General features: G+C 50.2%; 1 protein-coding gene across 1 annotated transcript in view; it reads right to left on the reverse strand.

The window, feature by feature from the left end:
* VAV2 (vav guanine nucleotide exchange factor 2) overlaps positions 1-14,752 on the reverse strand; it is a gene marked incomplete at both ends in the record, with an annotated part of 97,032 nt that overhangs the window by 48,251 nt on the left and 34,029 nt on the right. The window lies entirely within an intron of this gene.

Below are 14,752 nucleotides of genomic sequence, written 5' to 3' on the forward strand. Positions count from 1 at the left end.
GATGTAGAGAAAGGAAGCAGCTCAGCCAGAGTGTTTGCACTGCTTTCCAGCAACGGGGACACAATGGGCAGCAAACCCAGCACCACCTCTATGCGTTCCTATTCTCTGCCCTTCTTAAGAACATGCTGCACAATGCTGTGTGAGAAAAGAAGCTGGCAAAGCACACACACAGCCGCATCGGTCCCCACTGAAGGACTCACCATCCCACTGCTGCTATCAGAGCTGCATGCGCTCAGCCGCTTCTCCTCCCCTCCACCAACGCGCATTCCACAGCATCCACGGGAAATTTCAATGAAACATTAGAAGAGGAAGCTTGGCCAGGCCCGTCCATAAATCTCCCAAAGCAGACACGTGGCCTATCAACTCCTTCCAAGAGCATTTCCCAAAGGGCCCCAGAGAGCCCCACACAGTGCACTGTGCACCTCCATATCCAGCAGAGCCCATAACGCGCATCCGCCTGCATCCTCTGACAGCATGCCTGCACCTCTGCCTCTGCTTCTGCTGCAAAGGCTTCTGCTGCTCAGCCTTAGCTGGGAGCTGCACACGCTGGGATGCCACCAGGTTGGAAGCAGCGCTGTGCTCCAGGACAGAGTTCCAACAACTGGAATCTCAAAGGAAGAAACAAAGAAGGAAGTGCAACAGGTACATTTGTTGCTGGAGTTTTAACTTCAGAGCATTTCGTCACCCGGACAGAGCTGAACTCCTGGTGAATCTGCATCTGTGCTATGAATACCAAGGTCTCTGCCACCCCGTGTGCCACCACCTTCCCCATAGCCCAGCTTAAAGCTAGGTGTCTGCCAGGCAAAAGAACAGAACAGCTATGCTTTCCTGGGGAATAACTATTCAGAAGAAAGGGCTAGAATATGTTAAATTATATTACAAAGCTGGCATGGAAATAAGTTGAAACAGCTCCCTGTAAGCAGCTTGGCTCTCTGGGGCTCCATTTAACAGCCATCCTTTTATTAGAAAGATGGCTGGTTAGCACTTCCAATCACAAATAGGTGATGGGGAGGGAGGATTTCTTTTCCACTGAGATTGCAGAAGGGCTTTAAGTAAAAAGAATGGAAAAAATCCTCCAGATGCAGGACGTGGTTCCTGCCCCAGCCACTGAGGCACACTTTGAGAGCAGGGAGGAAGCATCCACCAGCACCTCGCTGCAGCAAAACCTTTTGGATGTTTTATGCCCCAGTGGAGGGCAGCAATGACAGCAATCCCAGCACATGGGATGGAGGGCACCTTCCCCACACAAAGTATGGCAGCATTCCCAGGCTGGTAGCAAGGAGCAGCCAATGCAACCCAAAGCCAATGAGTTGCTGGCAGTGGCTCTGCCCACGGCTGCAGTCCTTCCCGCTAAGCCTTGGGTCTGCTCCCAAGTTATCGCAGCGGCGTGTCATTAACCCTCATTATCGTCAGGATTTTGGCACACAGACAGGGATCAAGGTGCCTGACGTGGTGCTTATCCACACAGCGAGGGCCATCAGCCCTTCTCTGCCGTGTCACGATGCACTTCCACTGCAACTAGCACCAATTTCACAAAGCTGCCTCCAGCACTGCTCCAACCATCACAGCAACCCCGGTAAGGACGGAAAAGACAAACGCATGGAAGGCAATGAAAACAATCTAATCTAATCTAATCTAATGGGCTACAAAAGACCATAACCATTGCCAATGCCACAGGGAATTCCAGCCACCCAGAGAGCCGACGTTAACCTCCCCTCCAGTTCTTCATTAAAACATTAACCACTGATGCGACACAACTGCTGATACCAGAGCAGGAGGACCACAGCCCATCTGCTTGCAACCATCTGACAGTTTCTACTCACACCCCTGTCTCCAGGGAAGGCCCTTTGGCTTTATGGTATCATTGAACCCCAGACACGGCAAAAACAGAATGGAGATTTTCCTACAGACGATCACATCGCTCAGCTTTAATTACGAAAAGGAAATGATGTCTAAAAAAAGGCAGTGTTAAAAACAACATAAAAATGCATCTATTTGGGGCCTGAGGCTCGCTGAGAAAAACGTTTCGTTATCCAATCTAAGAACATAATTATCCTTTAATAATTTTTCCCAGAATGGGAGGGAAGTGGTGCTTGGCTTGCTCTACCTAGATGCATTTGAATGGGAACCCAGAGACAAGCAACACTCCAGTGAGCTGGTTTCCTCCTGAACCAAGCCCAGGCTCACAGCAGCATCCCAGGCAACATCCCCAGTGGGATCCCTGCTTTTCCCACTCTTCCCATCTCCATTGCTTCAGCAAAGCCACAGCCAAAGCTCCAGGATTCCCTTTGCACCGAGCACAGTCCTGAGCATCTCCATTACCCTTCAGGCACAGCCAAAATCATCCCTTCAGCAAAAATATAGCTTGACTATCAGAGTCTGAGGAGATGAGACCAGTTGGGCAGCAGCGAGCCATGCCCCATTCATGCAGTGTCTCCTCGTGAGCCCCCGGGGTGCATTTTATTGTGGGCAGGTTGTGGCCGTACCAGGAGTGATGCTGATTTCGAGCAGCCTGCTTGGCTTTAAAATCTGGTTTCCATAGAAACAGGTAGATAGCAAGCAGGAGCTAAATCTTATTTACTCGGTTAAAGAAAAGGGCTTTCCAAGCTGTCTGTTAGACCTAAGGGTAAGAGTGATATTACTGGGAATACAAAGATTTAATGACAGCAAAGAACACGGCTTTTAAATAAGCAATGCCTTTTTTTTTTAATCTTTAATAGCACTTACTACAAAAAGACCAGCATAAGTCTCCCTCCACCTTTAAGACGTCCCACATCCTATTGACTTGAAGCTATATTTTTGCGATCAAATCCTGGCACTTTTTGGAAGAGACATCATTCCCCCCTTCCTCCTGCTCTGCCCCAACCAGAAATAATCCCACTCACAAACACCAAAACCTGCAGCTTCAGCAACCGGTTGACTTTTCGTCACAGCTTGGGCACAGGCAGCGCTGAGACCGAGCATCCCCAGCCCAGTCCCAATGGCAGAGCCTCAGACTGGAAGCTCTCCCTTTTCCCAGCCCGTGCACCAAGACCAGCTCTGAACTTCTCTTCAGACTCGTTACGCATGCACAGATCACTGATTCCCCCCAGTAAAAATAGAGGAATACTGAACACCTGAGATGCCTCACTGCACTGAATGCTGCGCTGCCTGCTTGCAAAACAGTAACTTTTATGTTGGTCTTGCTCCCTGCTAAGATGAACAGTTACTCGTGTAGCCACAAACGCACCACACAAAGTCTATTAATGCTTTGACTGTTAAGATTTATAGGTCGGAGATATCCTTAGAATTACTCTGCCTTGGCCTGCACAATTGCAGAGCTGGAATATGTATTATTTCCAATGAATAATACATGATGGCACTGTAAATCTAGTCCCAGCTGAGAACGTGCTCTCCTGCAAGGAGACAGGAAGGTTTGGGGAGCAGGCTGCTGTCTGCAGGCAGCATTTACCTGGGTGCTAATGAAGGGAACCGCCGCTCAGCATGGACAGGGGACTGCAAAACTCTAATTAATTAATGCTGTTCAAAAAACACACACATCAGTCCCTGTGACAGCCCAAATCTCTTCCCACCAGACACCCCAGGGCTAACTCCTGCCCTTGCTACTGGGAACTGGGATCAGTTTGAAATGCACTAAGCGCTTGCAAACAAGCTCTTAAGCCCTTTCTGGGGGTAGGGGGGAGAGAGCACTGCTTAAAAGGGTCACTGAATAAAGACAACCTGCAAAAACCTGGGGAGGGACTGTTTAATACCAGCTGAGGGGTCGGCCATCCTATCTTCACACAGCCCTGGTGCCTAGGATGTCCCCATGGAGCAGCTCTGCACAACCAGAGCAGAAACCAAAACAGCTCCCTCTCCTCCTGGTGTTCCTCCATGCTGGACAGGTTGTACAGGAGAACTCCCAGCTCTGGACAAACATTTCTAACTCTTCTTTGTAACACAACTGCGGAAGTGAATTTTCAAGCCAGCCTGCTGACAGCTGATGTTTGCTCATTAGCCGAGCCTGGGATGACATTGCTCATGGCTCTGCCAGGGTAATAAAGCAGGCAGCGAGCAAACAAAGCAAAAATCAATATGAATGAGTGTAATATTTTTCATAATGTCTTTATTGTGTACAGCCTTCCTCGCACAGCTATTATTAGACACACTTTCTCATCCTTTTGCAGCGCATGAAGAGATGGAAAACGCTCTTAGTCACAACTGCCACACGAGGAAATCCTACCCAGATTTCATCATGAAGAGTTCGTAAAGGGAAGCAGAGTAAGAATACACCAAACTGAGGATCTGTCCCAACTGCAGGAGTGGGTTGCCCACACGCACCCCAAAAGCCAAGGGCTGCCCCTTGCTCATTGCTGGCTGGGGACAAGCAGCAGCATCAAAAGCCCTCTGGACACATCAGGCCAGATGTGGGCAGGGCTCTTCCATCCCAGCATGGCCTCATCCTTCACCACCAGGGCAGCACCCAGGGGCACAGCAGGGCAGGAGAAGTGCTGCTGCCCTTCCCCCCCCACACACACTTTGCTGGGGCTGCCCCAGTGCTTTGCACCACGAGGGTGCAGATGATCACCTCCACCAGTGGCCATGCAGGGAACCAGGAAACGCTGTCAGTGCAATTGGTTGCTTTTCAGTATCGGCACCAGGGCCATTTCATTTAAGCAGGGGAAAAAAGGAAAAGAAATGATGGCTTTGCTCTTGGTGAGTAAGCAAAAAGCTCTGATTAAAAATGAGAAATGAGAAGAGGAAATGCCTCTGTGCTTTATAAACATCTCAGGACACAATGGTTTACACTTTACATAAATTTAAACAGAGGAATAAATTGTCTTTTCTTAGTCACTGCCTAAGGATGAAAGCAGAGCTGCAGGAAAGGACTGCCTGCACCAAACACGGGTGATAAGATCTAAATGAGACAGATGAGAGGATTTTACCTATCTCAAGAGCAGCCCCAGCACAATCCCAGCCTCTGTCTTCCACCCTCAGCCTGGGAGATGGGAGCAAAGAGCCAACAGCGTGCTGACCTGAGCACTGCTACTGGAGAGCTGTGAAAAACAGCAATCAGTGCTGCAAGGTCAATGCTTGGCTCCTCCAGCCCCAATTCCAGATGCTGGGGGAACACGAGGACGCTCTTATCCAGAGATGAGCCCAGCTCAGAAGTTCTGGGGGAGCAGAGGTGCTCTTACAGCAGCGCCGGTGCTCAGGAGCAAATCCAGTGTCACTCCGTGTTAATTCATCCCCACAAAATGACTGAAAACTGCCAGTGCTGTTTTCCAAATGGAGAAAGGGAGGCCCAAAGATGCCTGAGTTGTTTGGCTGAGAGAAAAGCCCCAGCACTGTGCCTGGCGTCGCTCTGCACACACCGTGCTGGAAGCCCCAAGGCGAGGATGAAGCCAAGCTATCCCTAGAGCAGCCAAGACAAACCAAGCTGTATTTACATGCCTGGGCATTAAACAGCAGGTATAAAAGGCATGGAGCTACACTGCAAAAGGAAAAGGGAGTTGTACAGGGCTGTGTTTTTAAGCAACATTCAGTATGCTTGGAGCTCGCAGGACAGTGGCACTGAGCAGGAGCTGGCTGCCTGTACCAGCACAGGGAAATGGAAGCAGCTGTGAGACAGCCTGGTAAAGCTCTTTCTCCTGCTCCCACCAGGAAAACACATTAATTCATTGCCCCACCAGGTGCTCGGGGTAAAAGAGCCCTTGCTTTCAGCAATCCATCCCATCCTACATTCACATGAGCACAGCACCACGAGCAGGACCGCGGTGATGTTATTGTTGGAGATATCTCCAAGGGCGCTGCTGGAGAAAGGGGAAATAAAAAAGAATTTTAACCCTTTTGGGAAAACAAAAGAAAACTTGTTGGAAACAAACTCGACACCGCAGAGCGTAACTCAGCTCCCTTCCTTTCCATTCTCGGCCCTCCCTTCGCTCTCCCCAGCAGAACACGCACAAACACATCCTGTGGATGGGGCTTTTCATGTGCTGCCAGCAAACTGCAGTGGGTTCCTGCTGGAGCTCCCTGCCAGGCAGCACGCCCTGCCCTGCACCAGGGAAAGCACCGTGCTGCCCGTGCCCCCCCTGCAGCCCCATGGCTGCACCCAAAGGGCAGCTGCTGGTCCTGGGGCTGGGCAGGAGGCTCAAGCTGCTGCTGCTCCTTTAGATGCATGGTGTTTTTTTCACAGGTCATCAAACACCCTGCCCGGAACGCTAGTGCAAATGATTGCACAGGAACATGAAGTAGCAAAGCAGGGCTAAGCACAAGGGAAGCAGCCAACAGATGAAGCTGGGACAGGCAAGGAAAGGTGAAAGCTTTAAGGGATCTGGGCTGGAAGGAGCATGTAAAGGGTGGTGAGGCACGGACACAGGCTGCCCAGGGAGGGAGGGTGGCATCGTCCCTGGAGATGTGGCACTGAGGGACACAGTAGGTTGGAGGGGGGGGAATCTTAGGGGGCTTTTCCAACCTCCATGGTTTTGTGATTCTTAAGGCAGGCACCACATCTAAATCTGGAGAGGGAGCTGTGATGGAGGAGCAAAACAGGCAGACAGAAAGGAATGGAAAGGGCAGGAGATGTGGGAGCTTAAGCCTGAATTCAGGACTTAGCAAAAAGTAGGTAATCTGCACTAATAGGAGTAAAACAAAGGGTGATGTCACCAACTCCATCTGTTTCAAATTTGCTCTAAGCTTACATCTCCCCAATTAAAGGGAAAAAAACTCATCACCATTTGCTTAATAAACCCAAAGCAAAGCAAGCATACCACACATACACAAAACTCCTTCCTTCCTGACCACCTAAAAGTCTCCCCACCAATAACCCCCCTTGGCTTCCTACTGGGCTAAGGGTAGCAGCTTTGTGATACCAGTCACAAATGGAAAAAAAAAACACCAATGAGGTTGAGATCACTTTGTCACCTGCTACAAGACTTCATGTTGACTTCAATAATTTTCCAGTGCACTCAGAGCAGCCCAGCTCACATTGACACCACCAGTTGTTCCAGCCCTGCAGCACGCATCCCAGAGCTCTGAGTGCCATGGGACCCCTGGGAACCAATTGCCTGGGGAGCAATTTGCTGTGATCTGGTTGAACGAGGATCCCAGCCTGCTAGCAGCCAGCTTGCTTCTGCCACAACCCAAGGACATCTATCATGTAGCTCCTGAAAGTTTCTTACTTGAAGCTGCCTCCAAATGTGCCTGGGCCTGCAGACATTGCATGTCCAATGCTGCGAAATCACACAGGTAAAAACCTGGAGACCTCAAAGCTGGGCAAATGTTCAGCCAAGCACCCTAATTCTTGCCCCAACTACTGCACTCTGTTTCCTCAAGAACACTCATAGAAAGAGCTGCAATACGGGGCTCATCGTATTTTCTGCTTATTAAGGAGAAAGGAAAATTGTTTTTTCCCTTCTTTGCAAGGTGTTCTGACACGTACAGATGCTTTACAGCAAAGCAGCACAGCGTGAATTCTGGGGATTACAGCAGTAACCCCATAAACACAGCGTTAATGCATCTTGTCTCGAATGAGATTTTCACAGCCAAGCAGGGGCTGGGAGGTGCCAGCAGAAGGAGTTGCTTCGTTCAGATGCGGGACATTGGAAGTTTTCGGGACAGGGATCTGAGGTCAGCACAGCAGATCCTCTGCGTGCCCCTGTATTAGCTCCTTCATTTCAATTAAGGCACAAAGCTGGAGCAAATAAAAAGCGGAGAGTCACACAAGTGTGCGACAAATCAATCGTGTGTGCAAGGAAAGCTGTCAAGGCGGCTCAGAGGGAAGAGACGGACTGCAGAGCAGCAGAAGCTCAAGACAGCGGCGGAGATTCAAAATGACGATGTGTACAAATGATATCGTACTCGACAGAGCTTGAACCAAGCTTATCCCAGCAGCAACGTGCTGCAGCGTGCCCGGCAGGTAGAGGCTCCTGCCCAGTGGCAGAAAATGCATTCATTTGCCTATATTTCACTGAGCTCAAAGCCAACATCTTGACTGCCGTGTGCTCAGCAGCTCCCGCTTGGATGCTGCGTGGCCCTGAGGATGGTGCTCACCCAGCAGCTCACCACCACTGTGCCGTGCCCAGCTCAGCACATCGACCCCCTGCTGCATGTTCCCCACAGCACCCAACTCTACACCTTGTGCAGAAAGGGGAGGGAACTGTGAGCACCTGATGGAGCTGTGGGTGTCCCTGCTCAACGTGAGGAGTGGCAACAGCTGGCCTTTAAAGGTCCTTTCCAACTCTCTGATGGCTTTTCTAGCAGTTCTCAGCAAGAAAGCAGTGAGGAGATTACACAACTTTTGCCCACACAGATTTCTAACTCCGCAGCGTGTCAAATCCCAACGCTTGAAAGCTCCAGATCAAAGGTGGATTTGTGCATTTCCAATCCTCCCTCAAGCACTTGCACATCAGCTGCCCCAGATTGTGCCCAGGGAGCACCTGCACACAGTAGGAGCTCACAGGTTGTGAATGCCAGCACGCAAGCCCAAACAACCCCAAATTTCACAAGATGTCAGTGGTTTCACAGCCTGAGGCAAGTCCTGGTAGAGACCTATTGGTCTCAGAGGTGCTGAGACTGCAATACTCCCAAAAACCTCAGCACGGGGGCTGTTTCTCTAGATCGCAAACCATTTCTGAAAACACAGAGCCTTACCCCCTAACAGCACTGACCTACCCCTGCACTGAGCCAGGATTTGGCCTGGGTGATCTTTACGGGTCCCTCCCCACTTGGGATACCTTAGGATTCACTTCTTCATTTGCACATGGATGATATTTCTGCAGCCTCCTCCCTGGGTGCACATCACAGCCACCAACCACTGCTGCTCACCCAATGCATCCTTACGTGGGAGAGGAGTGCTGCAACACAGCTGCAACACCAACACCACGATCCTGATCCACTGCTCAACCACTTCAATCTTCCTGCTCTCACACTTCGGCGCTGATTTATAAGTATGGTATAAAACCTCATTGGAATCAAAACTAATTTAGAGACTCAAGAGGAAAACAAAATTGACATTTTCTAGATCACACACCGTCCCCATAAATCAATTTCCATTTTGAGTCCACGGTGCCGGCTGCTTCCAGCCCCAGTAAATAAACGCCAAGGGTAATGAGTTTTGAAACAACCAGCCTGAAAGTAACAAAGAAAATGACAGTCACTGAAAAATCCTAATACCGTCAGGCAGTCCCTGCCGCAGATTAAAACGATTCCCGAAACCCACATGACAAGGTGGAGGAGGCCAGGGATCTGAGAGAGGCACTGATTTTCTGTCTGTTTGCTTTACGTCCCTCCTGCAGACAGCACGGAGGATGCACGGTCCTCTCCTCATTAGTGACTGCTCCCCGGGAGGGAAATGCTTGCTGGAGCCACGCGGCGCACGCAGCGACTTCCCAATGCGGGTAATGAGCCTGCGGGTGATTGAGGGCAGCGATCTGCCAGAAAGCAGGAGGGGATGAGTGCCAGCCTGGTGCTAGCAAGGGCCGTAAGATGGAAAGAAAAGGCAGCTGCAGAAAGCTGCACAATCCCCCAGTGCGGCCAATCACTCACAGTCCCATCGCGGGGTCAGTTACCAAACTGAGAGCTGTAATTTCCTGTAGGACAACTGTTTCCCTCATTTTTGTTTTCACTTTCCGCCCTGGAAGACCTGGATGAGTGCAGCTGCGCGAGCCCTGCTTTGCTTTGGAGATCTCCTCCAAGAAAAGGGTAGATGTGGCACTGAGGGATGCGGTCAGCAGGGATGGGTTGATGGTTGGATTTGATGACCTTTTTCAACCTTAATGATTCTGTGATTCCTTATGCAAGCAATGCCCTGCCTTGAGGTACGCAAGTGGTGAGTGCATCTCACAACCCAGCTCATCCAGCTGGAGCAGAATCAGACGTGGTGACACCAGAGCTCCTTACAGACGAGCAGGAAGGTGAAGGCTGTGAAGAAATACCCTTTTGCAGTACATTAACCAGAAACAGCACTGGGGAAAGCGCTGGGTTGCATTTTCTGCATGCTGTGTCCTTTCTATCAACAGAAGCACGGTCACCTCAGAACTGAGATTTGCAGCTCACTCTGATGTGTGCTGTGCAGCAGCGCCAGAAGCATCAGCTTGCCTTTCCATGGGGCTCCCTGCCCCTGGGCTGGATTCTGACAGCCCTTCTCCTGAGCACAAAGGCACGAAGGTGTTGGCGATGCGCGGGAGGAACGGTGACATTTCAGTCAGCACTTGAGAAGTGTCTCCAACAGAGCTGGCACCCTCTGCTAGCTCACATTAAACAAGGATATGTGAGAAACACTTTCACAGGAAATAAAATCCTCCCAAAAGTTGACATTTGGAGCAGGGCCGTGGGGACCCAGCCACCCATGGTGCAAAAGAGGCTGGAGGCGGACACGGTCAAGGTCCCAGTTTTTGTACTGAAAGAGAGAGGAGACCTCAGAAGAGCTTGAAACAAATCCAGGAGGAGCACGTGCTCCTCAAGTCTGACCTCCTGTGTTTTCATCAGGGCTTAAGCAAACCTGGCTGTCAGAGTGAGGCGCTTCAAATGCCATCTGGTCTTGTTTTGATGCCTCAACTCCATGGGGAGAGGCAAAAGCCTTTGTTCATCAAACCTGAGGGAGTTCCCATGTTTCACAAAGCATCTCCTGGTGCTCCGGAGCATCAATAACCAGGACAGGAGCAGCCCCTGCCTTCTAGGTTTCCTGGGCAGAATGCTGCCTTTATGATCACTCGCAAAAAGCTTCAGGATATTTGAAGATGAAAGAGGAGAGATGCAACGTGATTTATTACTATTATTATTACAAAAGAGTACAAACCAACACTAAGGGCTTGTGCTGACAGCGATCAATGGCTCGCTAACTGCTGGGTGTCCTTATGCTCAAAGCAAACAGGGATACATGATTTGAATAAAGCAACATAAAGGAGCAATTAGTGATGAAAGTGGTACCCAGGTGAGACTCACACAACTTCACAGAAGATCACAGCCCAACCTGATCGGGAACAAGAAGCCCCCTCCCTCCCCAGGGCTATGGATGAAGTCTCTGTACTCAAACCATCCAAACTTCCCCCTGCCCTATTACAGAGCCATGTTCCAACAAGCAATACCTCTTAGCACAGGGAAGTAGCTTGAATTTATTTAGCAGAAATGCAAATTCAACCTTGAAGGCATTCTCCTGCTTGTGGCCCCGGAGCCTTTGACAACACGCTTCCAGAAGTGAGTTCTGCAGAAAACAGGAGCTAAGCTGATTACCGGCCACGGTGTGCCAGCGCTTTTGTTATGGTTCAGAGGGAAAAGAAGCAAAAAGAGACTGACACAAAGAAAATGGAGTTGCTCGTATTTGTCTTCTCTTAAGAAAAGCCTGGATAAGACGCTTTCTGCGTTCAGAGAAATGAAAGGAAAAGCCAGGTCTCATTTGTCCTTGTCACCAGGCAGTCACGGCGCTTGCACATGGGTTGGGACGAGGCGGCTGCAAAGGAGGGTTTGGGGGATTTCGGAGCGTTCATCATCCGCTAGCTGCCCACTGCAGCCCTGCCTGGGCTCTGAAGTTCACAAACCATTGAGGAGTAAAGAATTGATGGGGGTCAGGAGGTTCTCTGGGAGTCGGCTGCGTTTCCTACAGCAGAGATGCACAGTGCAGGTGGCAGGTTGTCGCCAGCGCTGGGCTCTGGTCCAGAGACACTGCACATCCAAGAGGCAGCCCAGGCTGCTCCAAGACTCCATGCTCTGAAAATAGCTTTTTAAATAACAGAAGAGGGGCAAAACAGACATCACTGATGTAAAACCCTGGAGAACCATCAGGCAGCAAAAGCAAATGGAGCAGAGAACGAGCATCGTCTCAGGATGCAGAGCAGCATCAGCATGCTGTGGTTTCCCCAAGGACAAAAAGAGCAGCCCTGGCTGCGTGAGTCACGAGCTCTGTTATCTCACATTGCATCCCATGGGATGGGGTAGCCCACAGTCGCCCACACTACTTGGCAACACGCTGGGGCAGAGCAATGGAAGCAGTGCTGGGCAGTGGAAAAGCAAAAGGCACGCAATCAAAAACTGAGCAGAGAGAATCCAGGCTTCCCTGCTACAAGCAGATGTCTGTATCAGCCAAGTGTTGCACCTTGGCTTGGCAAAGGACTGTGGACCAAAGGCACCGAAGTCACGTAACTGCAGCACACCATGAAACCCCTGGCACAGAATGAGAGCAGCATTTGGGTGTCACACTGCAAGCGGGGCCAAGAGACAAATGGAATCTCCATCTGACAGCCGTATATATTTAGCAGTTTCATATATTTAGCTTACTGCAAAGGGAAACATGCGGCTCTTGAGAACAATGATACCAGTTCCTGATACTGCACAGTGCCCCAGGAGAGAGCTGTTTACAGGAAAAAGCCATCAGAGCTCATATTTGCCCAGTGAGAAAGCAGCAGATGGCCAACAGGCACCCACAGGCACTGGTGTGTGCCACAGCCACGTGGAGACTGCAAACACAGTCATTTTGGTGAAACTGGGGGAGCACAGCCCAATTCTGCAAAGGCTTCAGGGCTCCCAAGGGCAGCAGAGAGGGGCAGCTCGCGTGTCCCAGAGCCCAAACCTCATGCCCAGCTCTGCTCCCATCCCCAGCACACACTGGGAGCACAGAGGAGCAGTGCAGGAAGGCAAGTTATCTTGCAAAAGGGAAAGGGAGCAGAAACAGCAAGCTTCTTTCACTACTGTCAACAGAACACATTCCTGCATCGTGCATAGAACATGCTAGCACAAGCACGGGGGGGAGAAAGGAAACTTCTCCCTGCTGCCCTGCTTGATAGCATGACGTGTCACCTGGGCTCAGCCACAGGACAGGACACCTGCTGCCTTGCATTGCTTCTTTCTCTCAGTTCTAAAACCTGATAAAATATTCCAATTTTTGTTTTGTTTTGCTTTTAGATAAAGTCAGCAGCTGGCCCCAGCGCTGGTTTGTTTGAATGGGGGAGAAACCCTGCGAAGCCTGGCAGAAGGAAAAAGGAGACATTTTCCCCCGGATTGACAAGAGAAAGCCTCCTAATGATTGACAGCACAAAAGACTTTTGTTTTCAGTTGATAGGCAATGCAGTAATTCTCTTTAGATGGCATCTCCCCTTCCCAGGTGCTTCTGGAAAATCACAGCCCCCAGAGCTGCACTGCGGGCCAGCCACCTCTGTGGGTTCAGCACAGCGTGAGATCACAGGGAGGAAAAGCAAAGCCAACACGTGCCTAAAAGCCAACCCTATTAAACACCATTACTGCATAAATAGGCGGCAGCAGCACTGCATACAACCTGGACACGTCTCTCACTATTACACTCTGGGACATGAGCATTCACCCTGCGAGCGAATCTCACTGTGTCACTGCCTGTCCTCCTCTTTCCCCAAGCTCCTCTCCTTGCCAGCTTTGCTTCCCCAGTAAGAATTAAATCAGTGCTGCTGTATGCATTATGGTGACAAATGTAAGCTGCCGTAGATGTGCTATGCTGATACGTATCTCCTGGGGAGTCAGGCTGAGCCCTCCCAGAGGAGCTGGGATGTTCTGGGACAGACACATGAGCTCAGCTTCTCTGCCCATGGCCAAGCTGGGGCTGGTGCCCTGCCAGCAGGAGCCACGTTTTTAAACAACCATCACAACAAGAAGAAATCTGTCACAAAAACCACCGTGACACCGTGGTGCCTGAGCTCCCACTCTGAGTGACTCCAGCAAGAGGAAAAAAAACCTTTGTTTGCCAGCAGCAGAGACCCAACAAGCCAAAAGGCAGGGCAAGTGGAACTGCAGCATCAGCTTTCTGTGACAGAATCGCAGCTGCGCCCCAGATACAGCCTTCTTTTTTAAAATAATCATCATCCGTACATGAAAAGCATGGATACGTGATGCTCTGCCTATGAATAATGACTTAGGACACCAGAAAAAAAAAAACACCCTGTAAGTGACACGGTGGTGAGACCGCCGCACATCTGCTATCCGTCTCCGTCGCTCCTCATTTCTCCGGCGTTCCCTGAGAAGTTCATACATATTTAAAAAGGCCAAGAGCTCCATTACTCGTCACTTCTTATAATATTGGAAGATTAGAGCCAACGAGAATGAGAAAGGGAAGGAAGCATCCAGGAGGGAAGCATCACGGTGGTACTGCACAGTTATTTACCCAAGGTGCAACCCAAGCACTCGGCCCTGGGGGCTTTGCAAGCACTTTTTTTCTTCTTTGCTCATTTGCTTCTTGCTTTTCCTGACAACCGTTCCTCTACAAGGTTTTGCTTTCTTTGGAAGAGCGAAGGAAAAATACCTGAAGTTTCACTTTTTTTTATTGCTGTTCAAGCTCAGAAAATAGCAGGCTTGGAGATCTGGTGGCTGCTCTGTGAAGTCAGAGACGTGGCCAGGTTGTACCTGCCCTACAGGAGGGCTCAACTCCGCTCCGTGAGCCTCAGCCCAATGCAAAGAAATCCAAGGGCAGCAGATAAAGCTCCTGCTCAGGCTTTGATCCAGCTGTAAGCATGTTATCACCGTTACAGAGACCGCTAAGGCACCCACTCCCAGCTGCATCCAAGGGAACATCAAGCATTTCAGAGCGCCGTCCTTCAGCCCATCTCCTCAGTGAGTCACTCTTCTGCCACGCATTTCAGTGCAGTGCCCACACTGCTCCATGGCAAGCACAGCAACCAAAACACTACAGCAGTAAATATCTGTATGCTTACATTTGTATATTTATAGAAGCCCTCACATAAATATTTTGGTGACAACCTGCATTGATTTTTTTCCCCCTTCTTGCTTCATTTAGAATCACGGAATCACCAAGGTT

Source organism: Tetrao urogallus (assembly GCF_951394365.1).
Source record: "Tetrao urogallus genome assembly, chromosome: 19".
In the NCBI taxonomy this organism is placed as follows: Eukaryota; Metazoa; Chordata; class Aves; order Galliformes; family Phasianidae; genus Tetrao; species Tetrao urogallus.